At 58.3% G+C, this 11549-nt stretch overlaps 1 pseudogene; it reads right to left on the minus strand.

The window, feature by feature from the left end:
- Positions 1 to 10632: 10632 nt before the first annotated feature.
- On the minus strand, positions 10633 to 11343 carry LOC147978971 (uncharacterized; annotated as a pseudogene).
- Positions 11344 to 11549: the final 206 nt, after the last annotated feature.

The raw sequence follows: 11549 nt of genomic DNA on the forward strand, positions 1-11549 counted from the left end.
ATTAGCTGTCAGTGGGGCCTGGGCCCACATGTCAGTGACTGATTTAATTAAAATTAATTAAAACTAATCCTAAATTAGTTAGCAGACCGGCCCCACCTGTCATAGACTCAGGGGGGTCTACCTGGGCCCACCCAGGAGTCAAACTGGGTCAAACTCGCCGGCGACTCGACGCCGGCGAGGCCCGAGACGGCGGAGAGCTTCGGATTTGGTCCTCCGGTGACCAAATCGACGGTGGAGACGTGCTACGCGTAGCTGGGGAGCTGCCGCATCTAGTGGTGCAAGTGGTTGGACACGGGGACGCCGGAAACGACGCCGGCGACGACCTTGGTGGTCGCCGGAGTTCGGGCGTGGATGGATTCGACGCTACGGTGCACGAGAGAGGGAGCTGGTGGTGGCTACGGGCTCCTGGTGCTGCGCTGAGCACAAAGGTGAGATTGGCCTTGAGCCACGGTGGCTCTGGCCACGACGGCGCCATGGTCGGCGGCGGGGAGCTCTCGGGTACAGTGGAAGTGGCTACTATAGAGGCCAAACGAGCACGGTAGCTAGGGAGAAAGGAAGAGGAGCTCACAGTGAGGTCGGAGAGGGGGTCAGCAAGCTCGGGGAGGACTTGAGGCCGGCGAATCGAACGACGGCGCCCGGCGGCCGTGGACGGGGAAGAAGGGCACCACGTCGTCTTGGGGTCGTCCGAGCTTGCATGAGTCGACGGAGAGGTCCAGGGTGACGAGGCGGAGCGATTGGGCTCGTCGGAGGGGCGAGGGAGTGGCTCTGGTGGCAACTACGGCGATCGGCGGCGAGGGACGCGCTCGGCCATCACGGGAGAGAGTGAGGGAGACGAGGGGGAGAGTGCGAGAGGATGACAGGGGACGTGGGGGTCGCGTTGCACCCCTAGGCGTCTCCAGGCGTCGGCGGAAGCAAGAGGTGGCCGGCGTGTGGCCGCGGGCGCCGGCCACGCGCTCCGCGTCCTTCTGGCGCCAGGACGACGACGACTGGCAGGGCCAGTCGGCTGGGCCGAGCCAGGTGGGCTGGCCAGCGCAGGTAAGGCCCAGGTGGGCTTCCCTCTCTCTTTTTTTCTTTTTATTTGTTTTTGTTTTTCTATTTAACTGCAACTGTTGGGCTTTATTAAAAATACTAAAACGTTTCCAAAAATCCTGAAAATAATTGTGGGCTCTGTTTAGAATATTTCCAACAGCAAACATTTATTTCCAGAATTATTTGAGCATTTAATTTATTTTATAGCATTTAAATGCCCAAATTCAAATACTTATGATTTAATTCAATGACCTTCTGTTGACCTAGAAAATTGTGCACCAATTTTGCCAGAAGTTTTAACCCAAGACAAAGAGGGTGAACTTTTTAGAAGGGGATTTCAGGTTCATTGAAAATAATTTTAGTAAACCCTAGTTGTTTCCAGGGGGTGTTGGGGGTTTCTGCCTTCCCCATTTCAAATTTAAGAGAAATTTAAACATGATGCACACTCTAATGCTTGAACTAGCTAGGGTGTGACAAATTAGGTTTTCGTGGTGCTCCTGGATGTTTGCAGGGTACGTGGATACATATATAGGGGGAAGAAGTAGCTCGGTGGAGCAACGAGGGGCCCACGAGGGTGGAGGGCACACCCAGGGGGTAGGCGCACCCCCTGCCTCGTGGCCTCCTCTATTGTTTCTTGACGCCCACTCCAAGTCTCCTGGATCACGTTTGTTGAGAAAATCACGTTTCCGAAGGTTTCATTCCATTTGGACTTCATTTGATATTCCTTTTCTGCGAAGCACTGAAATAGGCAAAAAACAACAATTTGGGATGGGCCTCCGATTAATAGGTTAGTCCGAAAAATGATATAAAAGTGTAAAATAAAGCCCATTAACATCCAAAACAGATAATATAATAGAATGGAGCAATAAAAAATTATATATACGTTGGAGACGTATCAAAGGCCACTCCCTAGAGGTCAACTTTGAGATCAATGACCACCATTACAACAAGGGGTAGTACCTAGCTGATGGTATCTATCCTCAGTGGTCAACTCTTATGAAAACAATACCCAATCCGCAAGGAGAGAAGAGACAGAGATTTGCCCAAATGCAAGAGAGTGCTAGGAAGGATGTGGAGCGTGCTTTTGGTGTTATTCATTCTCCATGAGGTATCGTTCGACAGCCCACACTGACATGGAGCACCGAGAAGCTTTGGCAAGTGATGATTGTTTGTGTGATCATGCACCACATGATTGTGGAGGATGAGCATGCTGACACCATCTATGACCAAGGATTTGATTTTCAGGATGAAAAAATTGTGCCAGAGCACCAAGAACAAGAAATGTTTGAACAATTCACCCAATTCCATCGTGAAATGCACGATTAGCATACTCATATGCAGCTCCAGGATACTTGGTTGAGCACATGTGGACTGATATTGGCAACCAGTAAATGTATCGGTTCATTTTCTTTTCATGCAAGCCAATTTCGATTGGGTTGTACTATTTGAATATGTTTTTATTTTGGTTGGGTTGTAAAACAATTTTGGATGTGGAACTATTTGGTCTTAAACTATTTTGCTATGTTTGATTTCGTCCAAAGAATGTATACTGGCCTCCAGGAAACAGCCGAGTTGCGGTCACACATTGGGCACGCCAGGAAAATGGCCCAATGCCACCCAATTGCCATATCAAATGGATAAAATCTGGACAAAACGCACGTCCGTTCGTGGTCGTACGTTGGATTTGGTATGAGAGCTATGAGTTGTGAGAGAACAAGCTCGTGCCAGTTGCACATGGCTTCCTAGCACATGGACACGTATGGCCGAAAACGCAGCACGGTGCTTTTCAGAGCATCTCCAATAGCCACCCAACACGCTGCGTGCAAAAAACTACTTTGCCACACACTCATCGCCTGGTTTGGCGTAGCCGACAGCGCTGGCTCTGTCGGATTTCGGGTTTCGGCAGACCCTCGAGGTTCGAACACTAGGGTGCGCGCGGAGATTTCGCCTCCTACCTACCTACACCCCTCCTCCACGCTAGGATCAAAGCTATGAAAAGAACAACACAAGGGACACAGGGTTTATACTGGTTTGGGCCACCGTTGTGGTGTAATACCCTACTCCAGTGTGTGGTGTGTGGATTGCCTCTTGGGCTGATGATGATGAACAATACAAGGAAGAACAGCCTCGCGAGAGTCTGTTCTTGGCTGGGGGGATGAACTGATGGGGGGAGTTCAGCCACCTTTCTCTCTCTCTTTCTCTCTGCTTCTCACCTCTATAACGAGCCTCCTTCTTCCTACCACCCAACCCCCCTTTTGCTCTGTGGGTGAATGGTCCTATTTATAGAGGCCCTGGTCCTCTTCCCAAATATTGAGCGGGAAGGGAGCCAACAATGGCGGGCTAATTTGAAAGGGGACAGCAAGTATCAGCTATCCTGACAAAAGTAGTCTTCCCCTACGCAAAGCTCTGGTGATGACGCCGTCTTGGGCTCCACGGTGACCTCCGTCTCGTAGTCCTCCTGGTCTTGGTCTCGTTGCACCGAAATGGCAACCTTTGCCTGGTGCCTCAGTACTCCGTGGCTGCGCTTGCCCCCTTTGCACCAAAGAGGAAAGGAGGACGCTGCGCGGGCTGGCATCCGCCTGGCGCCCTGAGTCGTCATGGCTTGCGTCACAGGCACCTCGTGAGGTACCCCGCCTTGATCTCTCCGCCTCCTCGTGAGCCAGCCTAACGAGGCCGTGCCTGAGGAAGCTCCGTGTCATCCGCCTCGCGAGGCTTGGCCCCTCGCGAGGGTCTTGAGTTTGTGTGGTGAAGATGGGCCGTGCTGGGCCCCCCTTTGAGCCACGCCGCAGGCCGCAAGCAGGCAAGTCTGGGGACCCCCGTTCCCAAAACGCCGACAGTAGCCCCTGGGCCCAAGGCGCGCCCGGACTTGGCCGTGCAGGGAGGCGGAAGGGCAAGAGCGAAGCACCGCGGGCCCTAACAGCCTGCGGCCTTGGGCGCCGCGTGGCGGTTGACTGGACGTGGGCGCCTCCACTTCCCCACGGCGCCTCGGCAACTGCACGCATTAGACAAGTCCCTGCATGCAAAACCGGTCATGATTACCTGCGATCGTGGAGGTTGGCGGTTGACCTCCGCCGGCTATAAGTATGGAACGTCACGCACCCTTCCAGTCCATCCCTCCTTGCTTCTCCTTCTTCCCGATCCTTGCTTCGTCTTGCTGTGATGGCTCCGATCCGTCGGTTCTCGACGGCAGAGAAGGGAAAGGCTCCCCTAGAGGGACCTGACCCACTTCCGCCGAAGAAACGGCATGTCCACCATGGCCCGGACGAGGGGGCCCTTCAGGTGGTGTCGAGGCCTTGGGGCGAGCGGGCGCCGCCGGGGTTCCCGCTTCCATTGTACGCCCACGTCGAGGGCCCCGAAGGAGCTGATGCTGACCGCCACGGGCGGCGCCGCCGCCTGCGCCGACGGGTCACGAAGGTGTGGGTTGTCCCCCCTGGGGTCCACACCGAGGGCTCCTCCCAAGAGTTCGTGCTCCACGTCGCCATTCCTCTTCAGTCTTGGATCCATCTTCCTCCCTTCTTCGCCTCCGTCATCCCGCAGGGGGAGCCCCTGGAGCTCTGGCTGCAGCACGCCGGCTGTAGCACCCTCGCGACCGAGGCAGAGGTCGCGGTCGTCGCCCCGGGCGAGGTCTACATGACCCGGGGCTGGAGAGAGATTGCTCGGGTTTGCAGGACAACGGGCGTCTTCGCGATCTACTTGGGCTACGACGGTCCTTCAGTGATGCTCCTCAAGGTCTTCGACGCGGACGGGCGCCGGGTGGAGTGCTGCCCCGGTGAAGGCGGGCAGGGCCCTGCTGTGACGAGGACCGGGCTCGCCAATCGCTACCTTGGCGGCTCCTCAGGCAGTGGAGACGTCGGAGGCTCCAGCGACTCCGGCGAGCCCTTCGCGACTCCGGAGACGAGCGACGACAACTACGAGCCCCTGAGCCGGCGCCGCTCCCGGAGCAGTGTAGGCTCGTCAGGCCACCGCCGACTCTGATCTGGATGGGGTTGGCGTCGGTACTTGGCGGCCCACTGTTGATGATGGCGTCTTTTGTAGCGATGCGCGTAGTTTGCATCTCTTTAGGATCTGTTCCCTGCGAGGAACCAAAAGCGCGCCCCGTGGGGGCTTGTAAGGTGCCTGTGATCCTGTTTTGTTAATATAACCCTTGCCGTAGATTTGCGCGAGTTGCTCATCCCGTCTTAGCTCGGTCCTCCCTTTCGAAACTCATGAGGGCTTGGTGCTCTGCGCCGACAGGTCCCAGTCCCAAGGCGGCTTCAGCCATCGCTGGTATGCCAGGTCACGATGTCATGGTCAAGGCCAGGAGGTGAGCGACCCGGAGTCCGGTAAGAGCCCCTAGTCACGATGCTCAGGAGGTCCCCTTTGGCGCCCAAGCACCCGTCATTCGGTGAGAAAGGGGAGCGACGTCGCTAACATGGGATAGCATTAGGTGCAGGGATGGTGCCACGGTAGCTGGCGCTTCTGGGCGATAACTTATCTCGAGGATCAGGGGCCGCTCTCTGGTGTGTGGCCGGGTCCGTGCATCGGCAGGCGCGAGGTTGCTCGGCGAGGTCCTCGTGTGTCTCTCCCCTCTCGCCTTTGCTCCCCTTTCTGCTCTACGTCCTCGGGTCCTGGCCCTCGAGCGAGTCTCAGCCGTCGCTGGTATGCCAGGTCGCGATGCCATGGTCAAGGCCAGAGGGTGAGGGCTGGAGAGCTAGTAGGAGCCCTGAGTCGCGATGCTCAGGCACCCCCCCCCCTTTAACGTGCAAGCGGTTCACGCGGACGAGAGCGAAGGAGACACATCAAGAGCCTCGCCTGACGCACCTCCTTCAGGAGGTCCTGCAGGTCCATCATAGAAAGAGCAAGGAGTTGCCATAACAATTGATGGTCAGCCATTGGTTGCTTCCGTAGGGTAGTGAGGCACTGAAGGCTTGACGAGGTGATGCTATGCGGGGCTGCCGCGGCCAAAGCTCAGCCATCCAGGTTTGTCGGCATTGCAGGGACGGACCCATGCGCAAGCGTCGTGCCGTTTGGGAGCAGTTCCGTTAGTTGGTGTCAGTTGAGCAGGCAACTAGGTAAAGCACATTAGCCGTGAAGGAGTGGATTTGTTCAAATAGATGCAGAGATCACTGGGTCAGGCCCGAGCAACTTGGGGATCATGCAGCCCGAGGGGCGCCCCCAACAAGGTAAGCTAACGACGTGAAATAAAAGGGATACACGCCACAGGGACGGACCCACGCGGCCTGGGAATAATGCAGCCCTGGGGGCGCTCCCAGCTGGAAGTGAAACTTGAAAGATGTCACCTGATGACGCTGGAGACGAAGGGGTGTTGGTGTAGCCGGCTCGGTGGGCTGCGGAAGCCGATCCTCATGAGCCCCCAGGCCCAGGGGCCTCGGGAGGCTCCGGAGGCGCTGGCGGTTCCTCGCTGGCCATCTTCATCTTCGCTAGGGCTGCGGAGCACCTGGCCTCTTGTGCCTCCGTGATGCCCCTCATGAGGCGCTGGTACGCGTCAGCCGCGCTCGGCAAGCCGTAAGGCATGCGAACGTAGCTGTGGGGTGGACCTCCGCAGCGCCCTACTCGCGAGGGCCAGAGGCGCTCCAGGGAGGCAACTTGGTTGAGCCCTGGTACGTCGACGCAGACGCGCAGCCCGCCATCCTCGCCCAGATGGGGAGCCACTGCTGGTAGGCGGCGGTCGCCTCTCATGACTCTGGACTCCTGTAGCTCCTGAATGGCCTTGCTGACGAACTCCTGTGGGTCTGGATCTCCTTGCCTTGCTCCTCCTTGAGGGAAACGTGCTTCGAAACACGCCTCCATGTGGTGCCTCAGCGCCTCCCTCGTGACCCTTGCTAGGTCGGTGGCCCTCCGGGGGAGAGCCCCCGAGCCCTGCCTGAGGAGGGCGCCGGGCGCGCTTTCCTATGCGATGGAAGGAGGTTCCCCCTGGGCAGGCACGGGCCCAGAGGGGCCTACCTCCTGAGGGGCCAGGCCGGACGATGTCTTCTTCTTCTTGGGGGCGGCCTCGGGAAACCTCCTGCTTCCGCGATCCGGGTCTTCCAGTGATGCGGCCTGAAAGGCTCGCTCCAGGGAACACACCGCGTCCTTCTCTTCACAGGGCACCGTGATGACTCCGCCGCTTCCTGGCATCTTGAGGACGTTGTAACCATGGTGAGTCACGGCCATGAACTTGGCCAGCGCCGGGTACTCGAGGATGGCGTTGTACGGCAGGCGGATGTGAGCGACGTCGAAGTCGATGAGCTCGGTGCGGTAGTTGTCGCGTGCCCCGAAGGTGATGGGGAGGCGGACCTGCCCGATCGGGACCGTGGAGCCGTCGGTGATACCGGAGAAGGGCTTGGTTGGCTGAAGCTGGTTGTAGGGCACTTAGAGGTTGTTGAATGTCTCTACGGACAGGACGTTGAGCCCTGCCCCGCCATCGATGAGGGTCCTGGTGACCACCACGTTGCTGATGATTGGGGAACAAAGCATCGGGAGGACTCCGGCTGTAGCCGCACACTTGAGTTGATCTGCTGAGCTGAATGTGATGGCACACACCGACCACCTGAGAGGGCGCGTGGCGTCGAGCCTGGGAAGGGCTGCATTCACTTCGCGGGAGAACTGCTTGAAGATGCGCTGAGGGGCTGGGGCCTGAGCTCCGCCCAGGATGTAGGTGATCGCGCGCGGCTCCTGGAAGCCCCCATCCTCCTTGTCCTGGTGGCGGTCCTTGTTTCTCCTTGGCAGCAGCGGCTGCGGTGGGAGGCCTACGTTGCCTTGCGGGCAATCCTCGCGAGGCTGATCCCTCCAGCCTCCCTCGCGAGGTGGGTCATTCCAGCGATCCTCACGAGGTTGGTCGCGCCACCCCTGGCGCGGGCCACGGTCTTCCAAGTGCCCTGCGTTCCTTCCTCCTCCTCGGCCGTATCCCCGGTCACCACGGTCAGGGCGACGGCCGATCCTTCCTTCACGCACGGCTCGGAGTTCTTGGCATTCGCTGGTGCTGTGGGTGTGGGGGTCGTGGTACACGTAGTACCGGCTGCCCTTGGGAGGTTCGGGCTGATCTCTGCCCTGTTTAGTGTCTGGTTCAGCCGCGAGCACGGCAGCCCCCTTGCGCTTCACTTCCTTGGCCTTGAGCTTCTTCTCTTCTGGGTCTGCGGCAGGCAGCTCTAGGAGGGAGAGACGCCCTTCCTCAGCCCTGGCGCACTTGTTCGCCAAGTTGAACAGCTCCAAAGAAGTGCACAGGTCTTCATGCATCGCCAGCTCCTCCTTCATCTTGACGTCGCGCACGCCATCGGAGAAGGCTGAGATGATGGCCTCTTCAGTCACCTTGGGAATCTTGAGGCGTGCGTTGTTGAAGCGCTGGATGTACTTATGTAGGGTCTCCCCGGGTTGTTGCTTGACGCGGCGCATGTCGCTCACGGCGGGTGGCCGGTCGCGAGTACCTTGGAAGTTGGCGATGAAGCGGGTGCGCATCTCTTCCCAAGAGGAGATTGTGCCTGGTTCCAGGTTCAGGAGCCAGGTGCGGGCCCCGTCCTTGAGTGCCATGGGAAACCAGTTCGCCGTGACCTTCTCGTCTCCGTTGGCAGCTTCGATGCCCATCTCGTAGTGTTGGAGGAACTCCACAGGGTCGGCCGTGACGTCGTAGCAAGGAGGCAGGTCCGGCTTGAACTTGCCTGGCCACGCGATGCTGCACAGCTCGGTGGTGTAGGCGCGGCAGCCTGCTGTGGCCACGGGAGGCCTTGGGTGATGGAGAGCCTGGTCTTGCATGTCCCCACGCGCCGGAGCAGGAGGATGGTCGCGACATGCTGGAGCAGGGAGTGCCCGGGCAGCTTCTGGCGGGCGAGGGACTTCTTGGCAGCTCTGCGCTTGCCGCGCTGGCACCTGACGGAGCGGGTTCCGCCCAGGGGCCACGCGCCTTGGAGCCATGGCGTCTTCTTGGGGAGGAGGCGGCCGGGGCGCCGCCGAAGCCTCGTCGCCCGCGCGGGGCGGAGTGCGGTGCAGTGGAACGGGCGGCGCGGAAGAACCCCCTGCAGCGCGGACGAGCTCGGCGACGCGGCCGAGCCATTCTTCGTAGACGTCGTCGATGGGATGGTAGCGCAGGAGCTCGTTCGCCGCGATGAGTGCAGCCCGAGCCTCCATGGGCGCGCGGAGAGCGCGGGACGAAGATCCAGCTGGGGCGAGCGAGGGAGTCGCGGTGCGGCCGTCTTGGCGCATGGATGGATGCTGAGACGATGCTTGCTGCTCGTCCCCCGCCGGGCCGGTGGCGGCATTGATGGCAGGTGATGGGGAACGGCGAGGACGCCCGCCGACAGGGGCTGTCTGGGCGACGCGGGAAGCGAGGGCGGCCCGGCGCTCCGCGCGGGCCCGACATGCGTCACACATGAGCGTGATGGTCGGAAGAGAGCGGGGCGGTGGAAGACGAATTCCGGCGCACCCCTACCTGGCACGCCAAATGTCGGATTTCGGGTTCCGGAAGACCCTCGAGGTTCGAACACTGGGGTGCGCGCGGAGATTTCGCCTCCTACCTACCTGCACCCCTCCGCCACGCTAGGATCAAAGCTATGAAAAGAACAACACAAGGGACACAGGGTTTATACTGGTTCGGGCCACCGTTGTGGTGCAATACCCTACTCCAGTGTGTGGTGTGTGGATTGCCTCTTGGGCTGATGATGATGAACAATACAAGGAAGAACAGCCTCGCCAGGGTCTGTTCTTGGCTGGGGGGGATGAACTGATGGGGGGAGTTCAGCCACCTTTCTCTCTCTCTTTCTCTCTGCTTCTCACCTCTCTAACGAGCCTCCTTCTTCCTACCACCCAACCCCCCTTTTGCTCTGTGGGTGGCTGGTCCTATTTATAGAGGCCCTGGTCCTCTTCCCAAATATTGAGCAGGAAGGGAGCCAACAATGGCGGGCTAATTTGAAAGGGGACAGCAAGTATCAGCTATCCTGACAAAAGTAGTCTTCGCCTGCGCAAAGCTCTGGTGATGGCGCCGTCTTGGGCTCCACGGTGACCTCCATCTCGTAGTCCTCCTGGTATTGGTCTCGTTGCACCGAAATGGCAACCTTTGCCTGGTGCCTCAGTACTCCGCAGCTGCGCTTGCCCCCTTTGCACCAAAGAGGAAAGGAGGACGCTGCGCGGGCTAGCACCCGCCTGGCGCCCTGAGTCGTCATGGCTTGCGTCACAGGCACGTCATGAGGTACCCCGCCTTGATCTCTCCGCCTCCTCGTGAGCCAGCCTGACAAGGCCGTGCCTGAGGAAGCTCCGTGTCGTCTGCCCCGCGAGGCTTGGCCCCTCGCGAGGGTCTTGAGTTTGTGTTGGTGAAGATGGGCCGTGCTGGGGCCCCCTTTGAGCCACGCCGCAGGCCGCAGGCAGGCAAGTCTGGGGACCCCCGTTCCCAGAACGCCGACAGGCTCCAACAGACGTGCTAAAATACAGCGCGCGTCGCTCCAGCAGCGCGCGCGACTCGCCGGCGCATGCCATATGTTGCATTTTGGACACAAAATGGATTTCAAACATTCAAAATGCAATGAACATGGCATATAATTTCACACAAACAAGTTGATGAATAAAAGTTCATGCCCACAAGTTCATCCAACCAAGTTCAAAATGCAAACCAAGTTCATGGCACAAACGAAAGACACATCAAGCCTCGTCTTCGTCCTCATCTTCCAAAGACGATTCTTCCTTCTCCGAAGATGATTCTTCCTCCTCATCTTTCGAAGACGATTCTTCCTTCTCCGAAGATGATTCTTCCTCATCCTCATCATTGTCGCGCACCACGTCACGTGAAGCTCAGACGGTGTTGGCAAGATCTTCAACGACATCTTCATGGGAAGGTGTGTGAGGCACACCGGAAGACATTCTGCCTATGGCGGCCGGAGGTGCACCCATGCCTCCCATGAGAGACGCAAAACTCATTGCTCCCATGGCGGCCATGGCGCCGGGGGGTCCTCCAAAGCCACCCATGCCTCCCATGATCTCCATGGCAGCTCCAAAGCCACCCATGGCACCTAAGCCGCCCATGGTAGCTCCAAAGACACCCATGCCTCCCATGGCGCCAAGTCCACCGCCACCCATTGCGCAAATCATGGCTCTTTTGTGGATCAATACTTCTTCATGGGCAAGATTGACATACTCCTTTTGCGCCTCATTGAGGATAGATGTGTCCAAGAAGAACAAGTGATTCTCCCATTCCAACAATCTAGTTCGCTCCTCATTGCTCACCTTCCTCTCCTCCAAAGACATCTTCCTCTCCTCGGCCGCCAACCTCCTCTCCCTGGCCGCGGCATCTTGGTTCCTTGCCATTTTCCTCACCTCGTTGGCTTCTTTCCTTGCCTTCACAATAGATTCCATAGCATTTTTGAGCTCATCATCTCCTTTCTTCTTTTTCTTTTTTTCGCGTATTTCTTGCACCCATCCGGTCGTTTTGGCTTCAAGTATGAAACCGAGTTGGGTGTGGGGCTTCTCTTGCCGTCATCACTTGATGCACCCCCCCCCCCCCCTCATCATCATCATCCAACTCAATTGTTCGCTTGCGTTTGTTGCTCAAATACAAATCA

Source organism: Triticum urartu, chromosome 3A, assembly GCF_056163025.1.
Source record: "Triticum urartu cultivar PI428250 chromosome 3A, HENAU_Tu73, whole genome shotgun sequence".
Lineage (NCBI taxonomy): Eukaryota > Viridiplantae > Streptophyta > Magnoliopsida > Poales > Poaceae > Triticum > Triticum urartu.